The sequence below is a fragment of the Pan troglodytes genome, chromosome 1 (genome assembly GCF_028858775.2).
Source record: "Pan troglodytes isolate AG18354 chromosome 1, NHGRI_mPanTro3-v2.0_pri, whole genome shotgun sequence".
Taxonomy (NCBI): domain Eukaryota; kingdom Metazoa; phylum Chordata; class Mammalia; order Primates; family Hominidae; genus Pan; species Pan troglodytes.
Genome location: NC_072398.2, coordinates 203,802,331 through 203,818,668, shown reverse-complemented (window position 1 = coordinate 203,818,668; position 16,338 = coordinate 203,802,331). Strand labels below are relative to the sequence as shown.

Genomic DNA, 16,338 nt, shown 5'->3' with positions numbered 1-16,338 from the left:
TTTTTTTTTTTTTTTTTTGAGACAGAGTCTTGCTGTCACCTAGGCTAGAGTGCAATGGTGCAATCATAGCTCACAGCAACCTCAAACTCCTGGGCTCAACCAATCCTCCAGCCTCGCCCTCCCGAGCAGCTTGGACTACAGGTATATGCCACCACACCTGACTAATTTTTAAAAATATTTTTGGTAGGGATAGGGTCTTACTATATTGCCCAGGCTGGTCTCAAACCTCTGGTCTTGATTGATTCTCTTGCCTGGGCCTCCCAAAGTGCTGGGATTACAGGGGTAAGCCATTGTACTCAGCCACTCCTTCTTTCATCATAATGTCACAGCCCAGCAAAGCCTTCTTCCAGTCTCCCCGGCACTCACTTCACCACTGCCTCCTTCTATTTCTCAAACACTGGCAGACACACTTCTGCCTCAGGGTCTTTGCACTCGCTATTCCTTCTGCCTGGAACACTCTTCCCCAGATATCCACATGGCTGGTTACCTGACCTCCTTCAAGCCTTTCTGCGAATCTCGCTTCCTGACATGGCCTACTACGTTATAATCCTACGTAATAGTGACACTTCCCCTGCCTGGCCACCACCACTACCACCCAGCCCCTTCCCCTGCTCCTTTTTTCTTTTTTGTATAGCATGTTTCACCTTCTCACATACAGTATAATTCTCCTATTTGTTACTTTTATTCTTTTTTTTTTTTTTTTTTGAGACAGAGTCTTGCTCTGTCACCCAGGCTGGAGTGCAATGGCATGATCTCGGCTCACTGCAACCTCCGCCTGTTGGGTTCAAGCAATTCTCCTGCTTCAGCCTCCTGAGTAGCTGGGATTATAGGCGCGCGCCACCATGCCCAGCTAATTTTTTTTTTTTTTTGAGACGGAGTTTTGCTCTTGTTGCCCAGGCTGGAGTGCAATGGCGCAATCTTGGCTCACTGCAACCTCCGCCTCCTGGGTTCAAGTGATTCTCCCGCCTCAGCCTCCCTAGTAGCTGGGATTACAGGCACCCACCACCATGCCCAGCTAATTTTTTTTTATTTTTAATAAAGACGGGGTTTCACCATGGCCAGGCTGGTCTCGAACTCCTGACCTCAGGCAATCCACCTGCCTCGGCCTCCCAAAGTGCTGGGATTACAGGCATGAGCCACTGCACCCGGCCTAATTTTTGTATTTTTAGTGGAGACGGGGTTTCACCATGTTGGTCAGGCTGGTCTCGAACTCCTGACCTCGTGATCCTCCCTCCTCTGCCTCCCAAAGTGCCAGGATTACAGGTGTGAGCCACCGCACCCGGCCTATTACCTTTTTTTTTTTTTTTTTTTTACTGCATTTTTCTCCCTTCAGAATGTGAGCTCAGCTAGGGCAGGGACCACGTCTATCTCATCCATCACTGTTTCTCCACCATGTAGAACAATGCCCAGTGCATATTGGTACTCAATAAATATTTGCTGAGTGAATGAATCACAGAATGCATTATTTGCACATGAGAAAACCAAGACTCCCAGAGGAGAATTGCTTGTCTGAGGCCATAGAGCTGGGAAGAAGAGGAGCCAGGTTTGGATGCAGGTCTGCCTAACTCTGAAGTCCGGGCTTTTCCCAGTTCTCCAGGCTGATAGCTACCATGAAAAAGCACGTACACGCTGGGTAACTAGAAGAGAGTTCGGAGGTTGGTAAGGAGTTGGAATTTAGGATCCAGCGAATTGCCTTTAAGCTAAGTTCATAATTTTACAATAAACATTTAGTGAGTTCCTACTATGTGCAACTCCCTGTGCTTTCTGCTGGAGGAAAATCAATAATGGATTTGATAAACACCTATCGGCAACCTTGACACCCTAATGTTCACTGACTGGATGTCCCACAGGCACCTCCATCAACTTCACCCACCATCTTCCACTAAACTTGCCCCCATTCTACACTGTCAGAATCGTGTGTGTGTGTGTGTGTGTGTGTGTGTGTGTGTGTGTGTACTGGAAAAGTTAGGATTTAGCAGATCTGAGGGAACGGGTCCGGAATAGACTTTTTTTTTTTTTTTTTTTTTGAGACCGAGTTTTGCTCTTGTCTCCCAGCTGCAGTGGCGCAATCTCGGCTCACTGCTCACTGCAACTTCCGCCTCTTGGGTTCAAGGGCTTCTCCTGTCTCAGCCTCCCGCGTAGCTGGGATTACAACAAGCACCTGCCACCACGCTCAGCTAATTTTTTTGTATTTTTAGTAGAGATGGGGTTTCACCATGTTGGTCAGGCTGGTCTTGAACTTCTGACCTCAGGTGATCTCCCCATCTCGGCCTCCCAAAGTGCTGGGATTACAGGCGTGAGCCACCACCCTCAGCCTACACAGCTTTCAGGAAGAGCTGTCTGAGCCATGTTCATCCCCTGTTTAGACAGGCACATACCCCATCCCAGCATGGCACTCAAAGTCCTGCACACGATTTGGCCCACAAACCTTTTTTTCCTCTAATTATTTGTAAGAAAATTTAAAAGTATAAAGGTAATATAGCAAACATCCAAATTCAGAATTATCAGCTGTAACAGTTTGTTATATTTACTTTCAATAACATATGTATATTTTGGCCAGACACAGTAGCTCACTCCAGTAATCCCAGCACCTTAGAAGGCTGAGGTGGGAGGATCACTTGAGACCAGGAGTTCAAGACCAGCCTAGGCAACATAGGGAGAATCTGTGTCTACAAAATAATTTATGTATTTATTTATTTGTTGTTGTTGTTGGTGGTGGTGGTGTTTTGAGAAGGTCTCACTCTCTCGCCCAGGCTAGAGTGTAGTGGTGTGATTATAGCTCACTGTAGCCTCAAACTCCTGGACCCTAGCCATCCTCCCACCCCAGCTTCCTGAGTAACTAAGACTACAGGTGCATGCCACCATGCCCAGCTAATTTTCTTATTTTTATTTTTAGTAGAGATGAGGTCTTGCTATGTTGCCCAGGCTGATCTTAAGCTCCTGCACTCAAGCAATCCTCCTGCCTCAGCATCCCAAAGTGCTGAGATTACAGGCATGAGCCACTGTGCCTGGCAAAATAATTTCAAAATTAGCCAGGCATGGCGGTATGCACCTGTAGTCTCTACTACTTGGGAAGCTGAGGCGGGAGGATCACTTAGAGCCCAGAAGTTCAAGGTTATAGTGAGCTATGATCATGCCACTGCACTCCAGCTTGGGCAACATAGCAGGACTCTATCTCCTAAAAAAACTGGCCAGGTGCTGTGGCTCACGCCTGTAATCCCAGCACTTTGGGAGGCCAAGGCAGACAGATCACCTGAGGTCAGGAGTTCAAGACCAGTTTGGCCAACATGCTGAAACTCCATCTCTACTAAAAATACAAAAATTAGCTAGGCGTGGTGGTGCTTGCCTGTAGTCCCAGCTACTCGGGAGGCTGAGACATGAGAATTGCTTGAACCTGGGAGATGGAGGTTGCAGTGAGCTGAGATCGCACAACTGCACTCCAGCCTGGGTGTCAGAGTGAGACTCCATCACAAAAAGAAAAAGAAACCGAAAAACAAACAAAAAACTCCCCTATATGTGTGTGTGTGTACGTTTTTGATGTGTTTTACAGATATCTGTACAATTTTTATCAAATTTTAAAATCTTTTAAACTATCAGTGACACTTTTCTCCCTTCCTGCTGCCCCAGGCAACGTCTATCATAAGTATAATGTGTTATCTTAACACTTTAACACACATCTCTTCATCCCCCACCCACTCCCAGCACTGCCAAATGCTTAAGAGAGTTGTCTACATTGCCTGCATTGTTTTTCTCTCCCATTGTCTCCAACTGATCCGTGGGCTTGCCCTCTCATATGCTGTCCCTAATCTGCTCTTGGCCAGGTGCAGTGGCTCATGCCGGTAATCCCAGCACTTTGGGACACTGAGGTGGGAGGATCGCTTGAGCCCAGGAGTTTGAGGCCAGCCTAGGCAAATAGGGAGACTCCTATCTCTAAAAAAAAAAAAAAAAAAAAAAAAAATATATATATATATATATATATATATATATATAAAATAAATAAAATAGGCCAGGTGCAGTGGCTCATGCCTGTAATCCCAGCACTTTGGAAAGCCAGGATGGGCAGATCACCTGAAGTCAGGAGTTCGAGACCAGCCTGGCCAACATAGTGAAACCCCGTCTCTACTAAAAATACAAAAATTAGCTGGATGTGGTGGCAGGCACCTGTAATCCCAGCTACTCTGGAGGCTGAGGCATGAGAATCGCTTGAATCCAGGAGGCGGAGATTGCAGTGAACCAAGATCATGCCACTGCACTCCAGCCTGGGTGACAGAGCGAGACTCTGTCTCAATAAATAAATAAATGAATAAATAAATACATAAATAAATAGCTGCCCTTGTCAATGTTGCCAGTGACCCTCCATGTTGTTCAATCACATGGTCATTTCTCGATCCTCATCTTTCTTTCCCCATCAGCAGACTTCAACATATATAATCACTTGCTCCTTCTGAGAACACTTTCTTCAAATAGCTTATGAGACCCCGCAACCTTCTGGCTTTCCTCCCACTTCATTGGCTGTTCCTTCTCAATTTCCCCTTGTTGATTCCTCCTCCTTCTCTCCTTTTTCCCCCTCTGCCGCAACCTCTAAATACTGAGGGCCCCAGGGCTTGGTTCTTGCCTTTTCACTGCTCTATCTACATTCTTTTCTCTGATGACCTCATCTATTCTCATGATTTCAAGCCCCATCTATATGAGGACAACTCATAGATTTCTATCTCTAGCCCAGTTCCCTACTGTAAACTCCAGACTCCTGCATCCAACTGAACATTCAACATTTTTACCTGGTCGTGCAACAGGCATCTCAAAATCAGCATGTCCAAAACTGAACTCCAGACCTTTCCACCCTCTCCCCAAACCTGCTTCATCCACTGTCTTCCCCATCCAAGAGATAGCCTCTCCATCTTCCCACTTACTCTGGCCAAAAACTTGAGTCATCCTTGGCTCCTTTCTGTTATATCAATCCTCCACAAATAGTGTCAATTCAATCTTCAAAATATTTCCAGAATCCATCCATTTCTGACCACCTCCATTGCCCACTCTGGTCCAAGCAGTGCCATTTTCCCCGCCCAGATTATTGTTTCAACAAAGCAGCCAGAAGGATCCCTTTAAAAGCCTAAGTCAGATGGTGTCATCCCCTGCCAGACCCCCACGTCGGGGTCCTTATTATGACCTACGAAGCCCCACCCAGTCTACTCCCACCTCTCTCTCTGGCCTCCTCTCCTTTATTCCTTCCTCTTCCCTTTTCTCTCCGCGTTAACCACCCTGGCTTCCTTGCTATTTATTCCTTAAATACTCCAGGTTTACCCCTTTCAGAGCCTTTGAGCTTACTGCTTCCCCCAGATAGCTACATGGTTTCCTCCTTCACTTCCTTGCTATCTTTGCACAAATGTCTCTCAGTGAGGCATTCCCTGACCAGTCTATTTTTTTTTTTTTTTTGAGATGGAGTCTCGCTCTGTTGCCTAGGTTGGAGTGCAGTGGCTTAATCTTGGCTCACTGCAACCTCCACCTCCCAGATTCAAGCGATTCTCCTGCCTCAGCCTCCCGAGTAGCCAGGATTATAGGCGTGCGCCACCATGCCCGGCTAATTTTTATATTTTTAGTAGAGACAGGAGTTTCACCATGTTGGCCAAGCCTGGTCTCGAACTCCCAACCTCAGGTGATTCACCCGCCTCGGCCTCCCAAAGTGGTGGGATTACAGGCGTGAGCCACCGTGCCCGACTGTACTGTATATTTCTATTGCCTGTGTTGACCCACTAGACTGTAAGCTCCTCAATGGCAGAAATTTGAGGCAGTAGAGCATAATGATTAATAGAGCTAACTTGGATCCAAACTGTATGGATTCGAATGCTGTCTCTACCACTATCATTTCTTTTCTTTTCTTTCTTTCTTTCTTTCTTTCTTTCTTTTTTTTTTTTTTTTTTTTTTTGAGAGGTCTCACTCTATTGCCCAGGCTGGGCAGTGGCACAATCATGGCTCAGTGCATCCTTGACCTCCTGGGTTCAAGCAATCCTCCTGCCTCAGCCACCCGAATTGCTGGTACTACAGGCCTGGATAATTTTGTATTTTTAGTGGAAACGGGGTTTCACCATGTTGGCCAGGCTGGTCTCAAACTCCTGACCTTAGGTGATCCACCTGCCTTGGCCTTCCAAAGTGCTGGGATTACAGGCGTGAGCCACCGCGCCCAGCCTTAATGTTTTATTTTTTATAGAGATGAGACCTTGTTATGTTGCCCAGGCTGGCCTAAAACTCCTGAGCTCAAGCAGTCTTCCTTCCTCGACCTCCCAAAGTGCTGAGATTACAGGCATGAGCCACTGTCTCCAGCCTCTACCACTGTCTAGTCATGTGACCTTTGGCAAGTTATTTAACTTCACTGCACCCCAGTGTCTTAATCTAAAAGATGGGGTGGGGGGGTTGGGCGTGGTGGCTCATGTCTGTAATCCTAGCACTTTGGGAGGCTGAGGCGGGAGGATTGCTTGAGCTCGGAAGTTCGAGACCAGCCTGGACAACATGGTGAAACCCCGTATCTACCAAAATACGAAAAAAAAAAAAAAAATAGCTGGGTGTGGTGGTGTGCACCTGTAGTCCCAGCTACTTGGGAGGCTGAGGCAGGAGAATTGCTTGAACTTGGGAGGCAGAGGTTGCAGTCAGCCAAGATCGTGCCACTGTACTCCAGCCTGGGAAACAGAGCAAGACTGTCTCTAAAAAAAAAAAAAAAAAAAAAAAAAAGAGGATAATAGTAGAACCTATATTGTAAGGATTAAATGGGTTAATGAATGTAAACTGTAAACCATTTGGAATTGTACCTACATAAGTTCTTGCTGCAATTATTATTATTTATGAATGGCTGGGCGCAGTGGCTCCTGTCTGTAATCCTAGCATTTTGGGAGGCCAAAGCAGGCAGATCGCTTGGACTCAGGAGTTCAAGACCAGCCTGGGCAACATGGTGAAACCCCATCTCTACTAAAAGCAGAAAAAATTAGCCAAGTGTGGTGGTGTACACCTGTGGTCCCAGCTACTCAGGAGGCTGGGGCAGAAGGATTGCTTGAGCCTGGGAGGTAGAGTTTTCAGTGAGTCAAGATCATGCTACTGCACTCCAGCCTAGGCAACAAAATGAGACTCTGCCAAAAAAAAAAAAAAAAAAAAAAAAAAAAGAATGACTGGCTGGCTCCTTGTAAGTCCTATATAACTGTTAGCTATTGCTATTCTCTGCTGTATCCCCAGACCTGAGAATAGCACTTAGAACATAATAAGACATTCAGGAAAAAATTAGTGAGATGAATTAATTAAGACATGTGCATACATAAACAATGGTATTTTTGTGTGCCCTTAAAATGTATATCAATAGCATTATATCATACACATTCTTCTTCATCTTTACTTTTTCACACATTATATTTATAACATCAAGCCATGCTGATACATATAAATCTCATCGTGTCCTTTTAACTGTTTTAAATATTCCATATATTAATATACCTCAATTTTTATATCTGTTCTTTTTTTTTTTTTTTTTTTTTTTTTTGAGAGAGGGTCTCCCTCTGGCACCCAGGCTGGAGTGCAGTGGCACAATCTCAGCTCAGTGCAACCTCTGCCTCCCAGGTTCAAGCAATTCTTGTGTCTCAGCCTCCCAAGTAGCTGGGATTGCAGGTGTGTGCCACCACATCTGGCTAATTTTTGTATTTTTAGTAGAGATGGGGTTTTGCCATGTTGGCCAGGCTGGTCTCAAACTCCTGACCTCAGGTGATCCACCCACCTCGGCCTCTCAAAGTAGTGGAATTACAGGTGTGAGCCACCAAGCCCGGCCTCTGTTCCCCTGTTAATGGCCATTCAGGTTGTTCCAATTTTATGTTATTATGAACAATGTTGTATCAAACATCCTTGTACATCTCTCTTTCTTTTTTTTTTTTTTTTTGAGATGGAGTCTCGCTCTGTTGCCTAGGTTGGAGTGCAGTGGCTTAATCTTGGCTCACTGCAACCTCCACCTCCCAGATTCAAGCGATTCTCCTGCCTCAGCCTCCCGAGTAGCTGGGATTACAGGCACTCACCACCAAGCCCAGCTAATTTTTGTATTTTTAGTAGAGATGGGATTTTACCATGTTGGCCAGGCTGGCCTTGAGCTCCTGACCTCAGTTGATTCACCCACCTCCACCTCTCAAAGTGCTGGGATTGCAGGTATGAACCACCGCACCTGGCCCCGAATCTTTAGTAAAGCACATATTGCACTCTATTAATTGTTGTTTGTTTAATTGTGTGCCTGTTGCTCCCACTACTTTGTTATTACTTGAGAAGAGGGGCCCTATTCGGTTTGTCTTTAACCAAGCACTGAGCTTGATGCAGTCAGTGTTTACTGAAGGAATGAATGAGGGAACGAATGAATGAGGCTACCGTCTGGATCGGCGGTCCTTGGATGTTTTTCTCTTGTGACCCCTAAAATAATTTTTTATATTTATTTTATTATTTCATTTATTTTTTGAGACAGGGTCTCACTCTGTCACCCAGACCGAAGTGCAGTGGTGCGATCTCAGCTCCCTATAGTCTCGACTTCCCAGGCTCAAGTGATCCTTCCACCTCAGTCTCCTAAGCAGCTGAGACTATAGGTGCATGCTACCATGCCTGGCTAATTTTTGCATTTTTTGTAGAGACAAGGTTTCACCATGTTGCCCAGGCTGGTCTCAAACTCCCGAGCTCAAGTGATCCACCCACCTCGGCCTCCCAAAGTGCTGGGATTACAGGCATGAACCACTACGCCTGGCTTAAAATAATTTTTTAAAACTTTGCACCCCCTCTTTGTGAGGATTCTAACAGGAAACAAATGGCACAATCAAGACAATTCAAGGAGGTTATATACACAAAACGACTAATTTGGATGTGTGATCAGGGTATAGGGAAATCACAGGGGATAGGGCAGGAAGCTGGGACTGGTAGCAGCCAGGCTTTTACCACCCCAGGCCTGAAGAGGCAAATCCTCTGTCTTAAAAGGAGCACTACTAACTTTCTGTCCAGGGACAGGACCAGCTTTACTGGGCCTCACAGGACAGGAACCAGAGGGATACATCCTGGCCTCACTGCTTTCCCTCTCTCGGACTTCCTGCCAGGACTCCCTAGTGGCCAAACCAAAGTAGAACCCAAGACCAGCGGGCACAGGAGCCACTGATATTCTCCATCCAAGTCAGCCAACCAGGGGAGAGGCAGGGTGGAGGACAGAGCCTGGATCTGCAGGGATACAACTAAACTCTTCACCTTAAACACAAATCATTGCCAAGGCTATACCTCCTAGCATATTGGAAATATTAATATTTTATTTATCTTTATTTATTTTTATTTTATTTATTTATTTATTTTTCAAGATGGAGTCTCGCTCTGTTGCCTAGGCTGGAGTGCAGTGGCACGATCTTGGCTCACTGCAACCTATGCCTCCTGGGTTCAAGCGATTCTCCTCCCTCAGCCTCCCAAGTAGCTGGGATTACAGGCGCCTGCCACCACGTCCGGCTAATTTTTGTATTTTTGGTAGAGACGGGGTTTCCCAATGTTGGCCAGGCTGGTCTCGAATTCCTGACCTCAGGTGATCCACCCGCCTCGGCCTCCCAAAGTGTTGGGATTACAGGCGTGAGCCATTGTGCCCAGCCAATATTAATATTTTAAATAAAACTGTTCTATCACTCGACTCAATGTAAGTACCATGGTGATTTGATATCCACTGTTACCCATTTAAAGAAATTACCGGGCCAGGTGCGGTGGCTCATGCCTCTAATCCCAGCAGTTTGGGAAGCCGAGGCAGGCGGATCACCTGAGGTCAGGAGTTCGAGACCAGCCTGGCCAATATGGTGAAATCCTGTCTCTTCTAAAAATACAAAAATTAGCCATGCCTGGTGGCAGGTGCCTGTAGTCCCAGCTACTCAGGAGGCTGAGGCAGGAGAATCACTTGAACCCGGGAGGCGGAGGTTGCGGTGAGCCAAGATTTTGCCACTGAACTCCAGCCTCGGTGACAGAGCAAGACTCTGTCTGGGGGGAAAACAAAGAAAAGAAAATACTGAACAAGCTGTACTTTAAAAAACAGAAAAGCTACATCATTACTTTTCTTCTTGAATGTATGGTTATATTTTGCTTCCTCTTACAGAATGGTATTCTAGAGTAATATATTTAATACTTGAAAGCTTGTTATTTGGCTGGGCACAGTGGCTCATGCCTGTAATCCCAGCACTTTGGGAAGCCAAAGTGAGTGGATTCCCTGAGGTCAGGAGTTCAAGACCAGCCTGGCCAATATGGCAAAACCCTGTCTCTACTGAAAATACAAAAACTAGCCAGGCACCATGGTGCACACCTGTAATCCTAGGTACTTGGGAGGCTGAGGCAGGAGAATCATTTGACCTAGGAGGCAGAGGTTGCAATGAGTCGAGATCGTGTGCCACTGTGCTCCAGCCTGGGCAACAGAGCCAGAAAAAAGAAAGCTTGTTATTGATTACCTAATTTATATTTTCACAGAAATTTATATAGTGTTAAATTACAATTTACAAATTTGGGGGTCAGGCGGTGGTGGCTCACTTTGGGAGGCCAAGGTGGGAGGATCGCTTGACCTTGAGGCCAGGAGTTTGAGACTATAGTGAGCTGTGACTGCATCACTGCACTCCAGCCTGGGTGACAGCAAGACCCCGTCTCTAAAAAATAAAAATAACAGGCCAGGTGCAGTGGCTCATGCCTATAATCCCAGGACTTTGGGAGGCCGAGGAGGATTGCTTGAGCTCAGGAGTTCGAGACCAGCCTGGGCAACATAGAGACCCTATCTCTACAAAAAAATACAAAAGTTAGCCGGGCATGGTGGTACATGCCTTTAGTCCCAGCTACTTGGGAGGCCGAGGTGGGAGGATTGCTTGAGCCTGGGAGGCAGAGGTTGCAGTGAGCTGAAGTCATACCACTGCACTCCAGCCTGGGTGACAGAGCCAGATGCTATCTTTAAAAAGTAAAATTATGGCCAGGTGCAGTGGCTCATGCCTGTAATCCCAGCATGTTGGGAGGCCAACGTTGGTGGATCACCTGAGGTCAGGAGTTTGAGACCAGCCTGACCAACATGGAGAAACCCTGTCTCTACTAAAAAATACAAAATTAGCCAGGTGTGGTGGCGCACACCTTTAGTCCCAGCTACTTGGGAGGCTGAGACAGGAGAATAGCTTGAACCCAGGAGATGGAGGTTGTTCAGCTTGTGCAGTGAGCCGAGATCACGCCATTGCACTCCAGCCTGGGCAACAAGAGCAAAATTCCATCTCAAAAAAAAAAAAAAGAAGTAAAATTGTATTTATATATAAAATAAAAATAATAATAATAAAATATTAGGTTGGTGCAAAAGTTATTGCGGTTTCAGACCATGAATTTTAAATCATTATAATTAGGCTCAAACACATCTTTATTAATCAAAATAGGAACCATTACAATCAACACATTTTTGCCAACGAGAAATAAGTTTGTTTATTCCTGTAGTGTAAAACTCTGTGCTTCAGGATTCTACGAACTCTTGGAAAGCATTTTCTGCATCCTGCTGGTTGTGGAAGCATTTTCTCTGCAAAAAGTTGTCAAGGTGCTTGAAGAAGTGGTGATGGGTTGGCAAGCGGTCAGGTGACTATGGCAGATGAGGCAAAACTTTGTAGCCTAATTCGTTCAACTTTTGAAGAGCTAGTTGTGCGATCTGCAGTTGGATGTTGTGGAGAAGAATTGGGCCCTTTCTGTTGACCAATGCCGGCTGCAGGCGTTGCAGTTTTGGCACATTTCATCGATTTGCTGAGCATACTTCCCAGATGTAAGGGTTTCACCAGGATTCAGAAAGCTGGAGTGGATCAGACCGGCAACAGACAACCAAACAGTGACCAGAACCTTTTTTGGTGCAAGTTTGGTTTTGGGAAGTGCTTTGGAGCTTCTTCTCAGTCCAACCACTGAGCTGGTTGTTCCCACTTGTCTAAAATCCACTTTTTGTCCCATGTTACAATCTGATCAAGAAATGGTTGTTGCGTAGAATAAGAGAAAACAATACTTCAAATTGACAATTTTATTTAATTTTCGCTCATCTCATGAGGCACCCACTTATCTAGCTTTTTCACCTTTCCAATTTGCTTCAAATGCCAGATGACAGTAGAATGGTCGACGTTGATTTCCTTGGCAACTTCTTGTGTAGTTGCAAGACGATCAGTTTCGATGATTGCTCTCAGTTGGTCGTTGTCATCTTCCGATGGCCGGTCACTACACTCCTCATCTTCAAGGCTCTCGTCTCCTTTGCAAAACTTCTTGAACCATTACTGCACTGTATGTTTGTTAGTGGTTCCTGGGCCAAATGCGCTGTTGATGTTGCAAGTTGTCTTCTCTGTTTTACGACCCATTTTGAACCCGAATAAGAAAATTGCTTGAATTTGCTTCTTGTCTAACATAATTTCCATAGTGTAAAATAAACATAAAATAAACAGCAAGTAATAAGTCATTAGCAAAAAAACATAAAGCAAGAAATGTCCATTATAATGATGTATAACATAGGCTGGGAATGGTGGCCCATGCCTGTAATCCCAGCACTTTGGGAGGCTAAGGCAGGCGGATCACCTGAGGTCAGGAGTTCGAGACCAGCCTGACCAACATGGAGAAACCCTGTCTCTACTAAAAATACAAAAATTAGCCAGGCGAGGTGGCACATGCCTGTAGTCCCAGCTACTTGGGAGGCTGAGGCAGGAGAATCGCTTGAATCCAGGAGGCAGAGATTGCAGTGAGCCGAGATTGCACCACTGTACTCCAGCCTGGGCAACAAGATCAAAACTCCATCTCAAAAAAAAAAAAAAAAAGAATTACTGGAGGCCAAACACAGAGACTTATGCCTATAATCCAACACTTTGGGGAGGCCAAAGCAGGAGGATCACTTGAGCCCAGAATTTTGAAGTTGCCGTCAGCTATGATCACACCACTGAACTCCAGCCTGGGTAAAACCAGCCTGTCTCTCTCTCTTTTTTTTTTTTTTTTTTGAGACGGAGTCTCGCTCTGTCGCCGCCCAGGCAGGAGTGCAGTGGCGTGATCTCAGCTCACTGCAAGCTCTGCCTCCCAGGTTCACGCCATTCTCCTGCCTCAGCCTCTGGAGTAGCTGGGACTACAGGCGCCCACCACCATGCCCGGCTAATTTTTTTTTGTGTTTTTAGTAGAGACAGGGTTTCACCGTGTTAGCCAGGATGGTCTCGATCTCCTGACCTCGTGATCTGCCCACCTTGGCCTCCCAAAGTGCTGGGATTACAGGCGTGAGCCGCCGTGCCCGGCCTTTTTTTTTTTTTTTTAAGAAAAAAAAAAAAGTCTTGCTCTGTCACCCACACTGGAGGGCAGTGGTGTGATCTTGGCTCACTGCAACCTCTGCCTCCCGGGTTCAAGCAGTTCTCTGCCTCAGCCTCCTGAGTAGCTGGGATTACAGGCACCTGCCACCACACCCAGCTAATTTTTGTATTTTTAGTAGAGAGGGGGGTTTCACCATGTTGGCCAGGCTGGTCTTGAACTCCTGACCTCGTGATCCACCCGCCTCGGCCTCCCAAAGTGCTGGGATTACAGGCGTGAGCCACCGAGCCTGGCCAAGACCCTGTCTTTAAAAAGAAAAAAGAATGGAGGGAATTTTGTTACAATAATGTCTGTCACCCAGGCTGGAGTGTGGTGACACAATCTTGGCTCACTGCAACCTCCACCTCCTAGGTTCAAGCAATTCTCATTCCTCAACCTCCCGAGTAGCTGGGACTACAGGTGCCACCATGCCCAGCTAATTTTGTATTTTAGTAGAGACAGGGTTTCACCATGTTGACCAGGCTGGTCTCGAACTCCTGACCTCAAGTGATTCATTCACCTCGGCCTCCCAAAGTGCTGGGATTACAGGTGGGAGCCACCATGTCTGGCTTTTTTTTTTTTTTGAGATGGAGTCTTCCTCTGTCACCCAGGCTGGAGTGTAGTGTCATGATCTCAGCTCACTGCAACCTCTGCCTCCTGGGTTCAAGCAATCCTCCCACCTCAGCCTCCTGAGTAGCTAGTTTACAGTTGTGTGGCACTATGTCTGGCTATGTTTTTCGTATTTTTAGTAGAGACTAGTTTTCACCATGTTGGCCAGGCTGGTCTCGAACTCCTGACCTCAAGCGATCCACCCGCTCGGCCTCCCAAAATACTGGGATTATAGGCGTGAGCCACCGCGCCTGACCATAGTAATGTCACTTAATTATTTGAATTCCTTCTGGGTTACAAGCCAAAAATGACACAGTGACCTATCACCCAAAGTTATTTTTAATGACAGCAGAATTAGAACTTCCTTTGCATTTGTTGAAAGCAAAGATCTGGCAACTGCCAGGTATGCAAAGCTCCTTGTTATTTGGTCGATAGAGCCCTTCACCTTTGATTGGTGCCCCTGGAGGTTTCCATTCTCTCTCCAGCCCCCAACCCCCAATGCTGTAGGGTAAAATTCCTTTGCAAAGTGTGAGGAGGGAGGTGGGAAAGAAGCAGCACCTGGATGTCAGTGCCAATTCTCCTGAAGATGGATCATAGGAAAGAAAACCAATGGAGGTTGGGGACCTGGATGTCAATTTCCTAGAAACACAGGAAACTAATGGAAAAGTGAGACCTGGCCAGGCAGGGTGACTCACGCCTGTAATCCCAGGAATTTGGGAGGCCGAGGTAGGAGGATCCCTTGAGCCCAGGAGTTGGAGATCAGCCTGGGCAACATAGTGAGACCCCTGGGAGTAGGGGAGCTGAGGATCACTTGCACCTGGGAGGTTGAGGCTGCAGTGAGCTAGGATCGTCCAACTGCCCTCCAGCCTGGGCAATAAAGTGTGACCCTGACTTAAAAAAAAAGAGAAAGAGTCCTTTTGCGGGTGGCAACCAGCGCCGAGAGGACGCCACGAAGGCCTTGGGCACACTATGAGAGTACAAGGTGGTGGGTCTCTGCCTGCCCACCCCCAAATGCCACACACCGCCCCTCTACCGCATGGGAATCTTTGCGCCTAATCATGTCGTCTCCGAGTCCGGCTTCTGGTACTTCGTATCTCAGTTAAAGAAGATGAAGAAGTTTTCAGGGGAGATTGTCTACTGTGGGCCGGTGTTTGAGAAGTTCCCCCGGGCGGGTGAAGAACTTCGGCATCTGGCTGCACTATGACTCCCGGAGCGGCATCCACAACATGTACTGAGAATACTGGGACCTGAACACCGCGGGCGCTGTCACCCAGTGCTACCGAGACATGGGCGCCCGGCACCGCGCCTGGACCCATTCCATCCAGATCACGAAGGTGGAGGCGATCGCAGCCAGCAAGTGCCCGCGGCCGTCCGTCAAGCAGTTCCACGACTCCAAGATCAAGTTCCCGCTACCCCACCGGGTCCTGCGCTGTCAGCACAAGCCACACTTCACCACCCGGAGACCCAACACCTTCTTCTAGGTACAGGGCCCTCGCCCGGTGTGTGCCCCAAATAAACTCAGGAACACCCCGGTATTAAAAGAAAGAAAGATTCCAGACGCAGTGGCTTACACCTGTAATCCCAGCACTTTGGGAGGCTGAGGCGGGCGGATCACCGGAGCTCAGGAGTTCGAGACCAGCCTTGCCAACATGATGAAACCCCATCTCTGCTAAAAATACAAAAATTAGTTGGGCCTGGTGGTGCATCCCTGTCTGTAATCCCAGCTACTCTGGAGGCTGAGGCATGAGAATTACTTGAACCTGGGAGGTAGAGGTTGCAGTGGGCCGAGATCACGCCACTGCACTCCAACTTGGGCAACAGAGTGAGACTTTGTCTCCACAAAAAGAAAGAGAGAGACAGAGGCCCTGGGAGTTCATTGTAGAAGGAAAATTACAATAGGGGGGAAAGGGTGCGTTTGAGAAGGCACTCATCATCCCCTCCCATGCTGGCATAGGGTTCCTCTGGATGGGCACTTCTGTTTCTCATTCTGGGCTAGGAATTGTTTTCCAGAGAGTTCCCAGTGCCAGGGCATGGGACCTGCTCAGGAAATGGTTGATTCACTGGCTGCATGAATGAATGAATGAATAGCATTTGAAGGACAGGTAGCACTTGACTATAGGAAACAGGAGAATGAGTATTCCTGAGAAAATTAAAAATATAATTTAAAATTAAGAAATGAAGGCTGGGCACAGTGGCTCACGCCTGTAATCCCAGCACTTTGGGAGGCCAAGGCAAACGAATCACCTGAGGTCAGGAGTTCAAGACCAGCCTGACCAACACAGAGAAACCCGTCTCTACTAAAAATACAAAATTAGGTGGGCATGGTGGCGCATGCTTGTAATCCCAGCTACTCGGGAGGCTGAGGCAGGAGAATCGCTTGAACCTGGGAGGCGTAGGTTGCGATGAGCT

The 16,338-nt window shown here is 46.9% G+C and overlaps 1 protein-coding gene and 1 pseudogene across 2 annotated transcripts in view; one reads left to right on the top strand and one right to left on the bottom strand.

The window, feature by feature from the left end:
• SLC9A1 (solute carrier family 9 member A1) overlaps nt 1-5,134 on the bottom strand; it is a 70,387-nt gene extending 65,253 nt beyond the window's left edge. For both annotated transcript variants that reach the window (XR_010147541.1, XM_063784001.1), the window contains exon 1: nt 4,911-5,134. The gene's annotated coding sequence lies outside the window, so the exon portion shown is untranslated. The remainder of the gene's footprint in view (nt 1-4,910) is intronic.
• Nucleotides 5,135-11,721: 6,587 nt separating this feature from the next.
• Nucleotides 11,722-15,410, top strand: LOC469243 (large ribosomal subunit protein eL20-like; annotated as a pseudogene).
• Nucleotides 15,411-16,338: the final 928 nt, after the last annotated feature.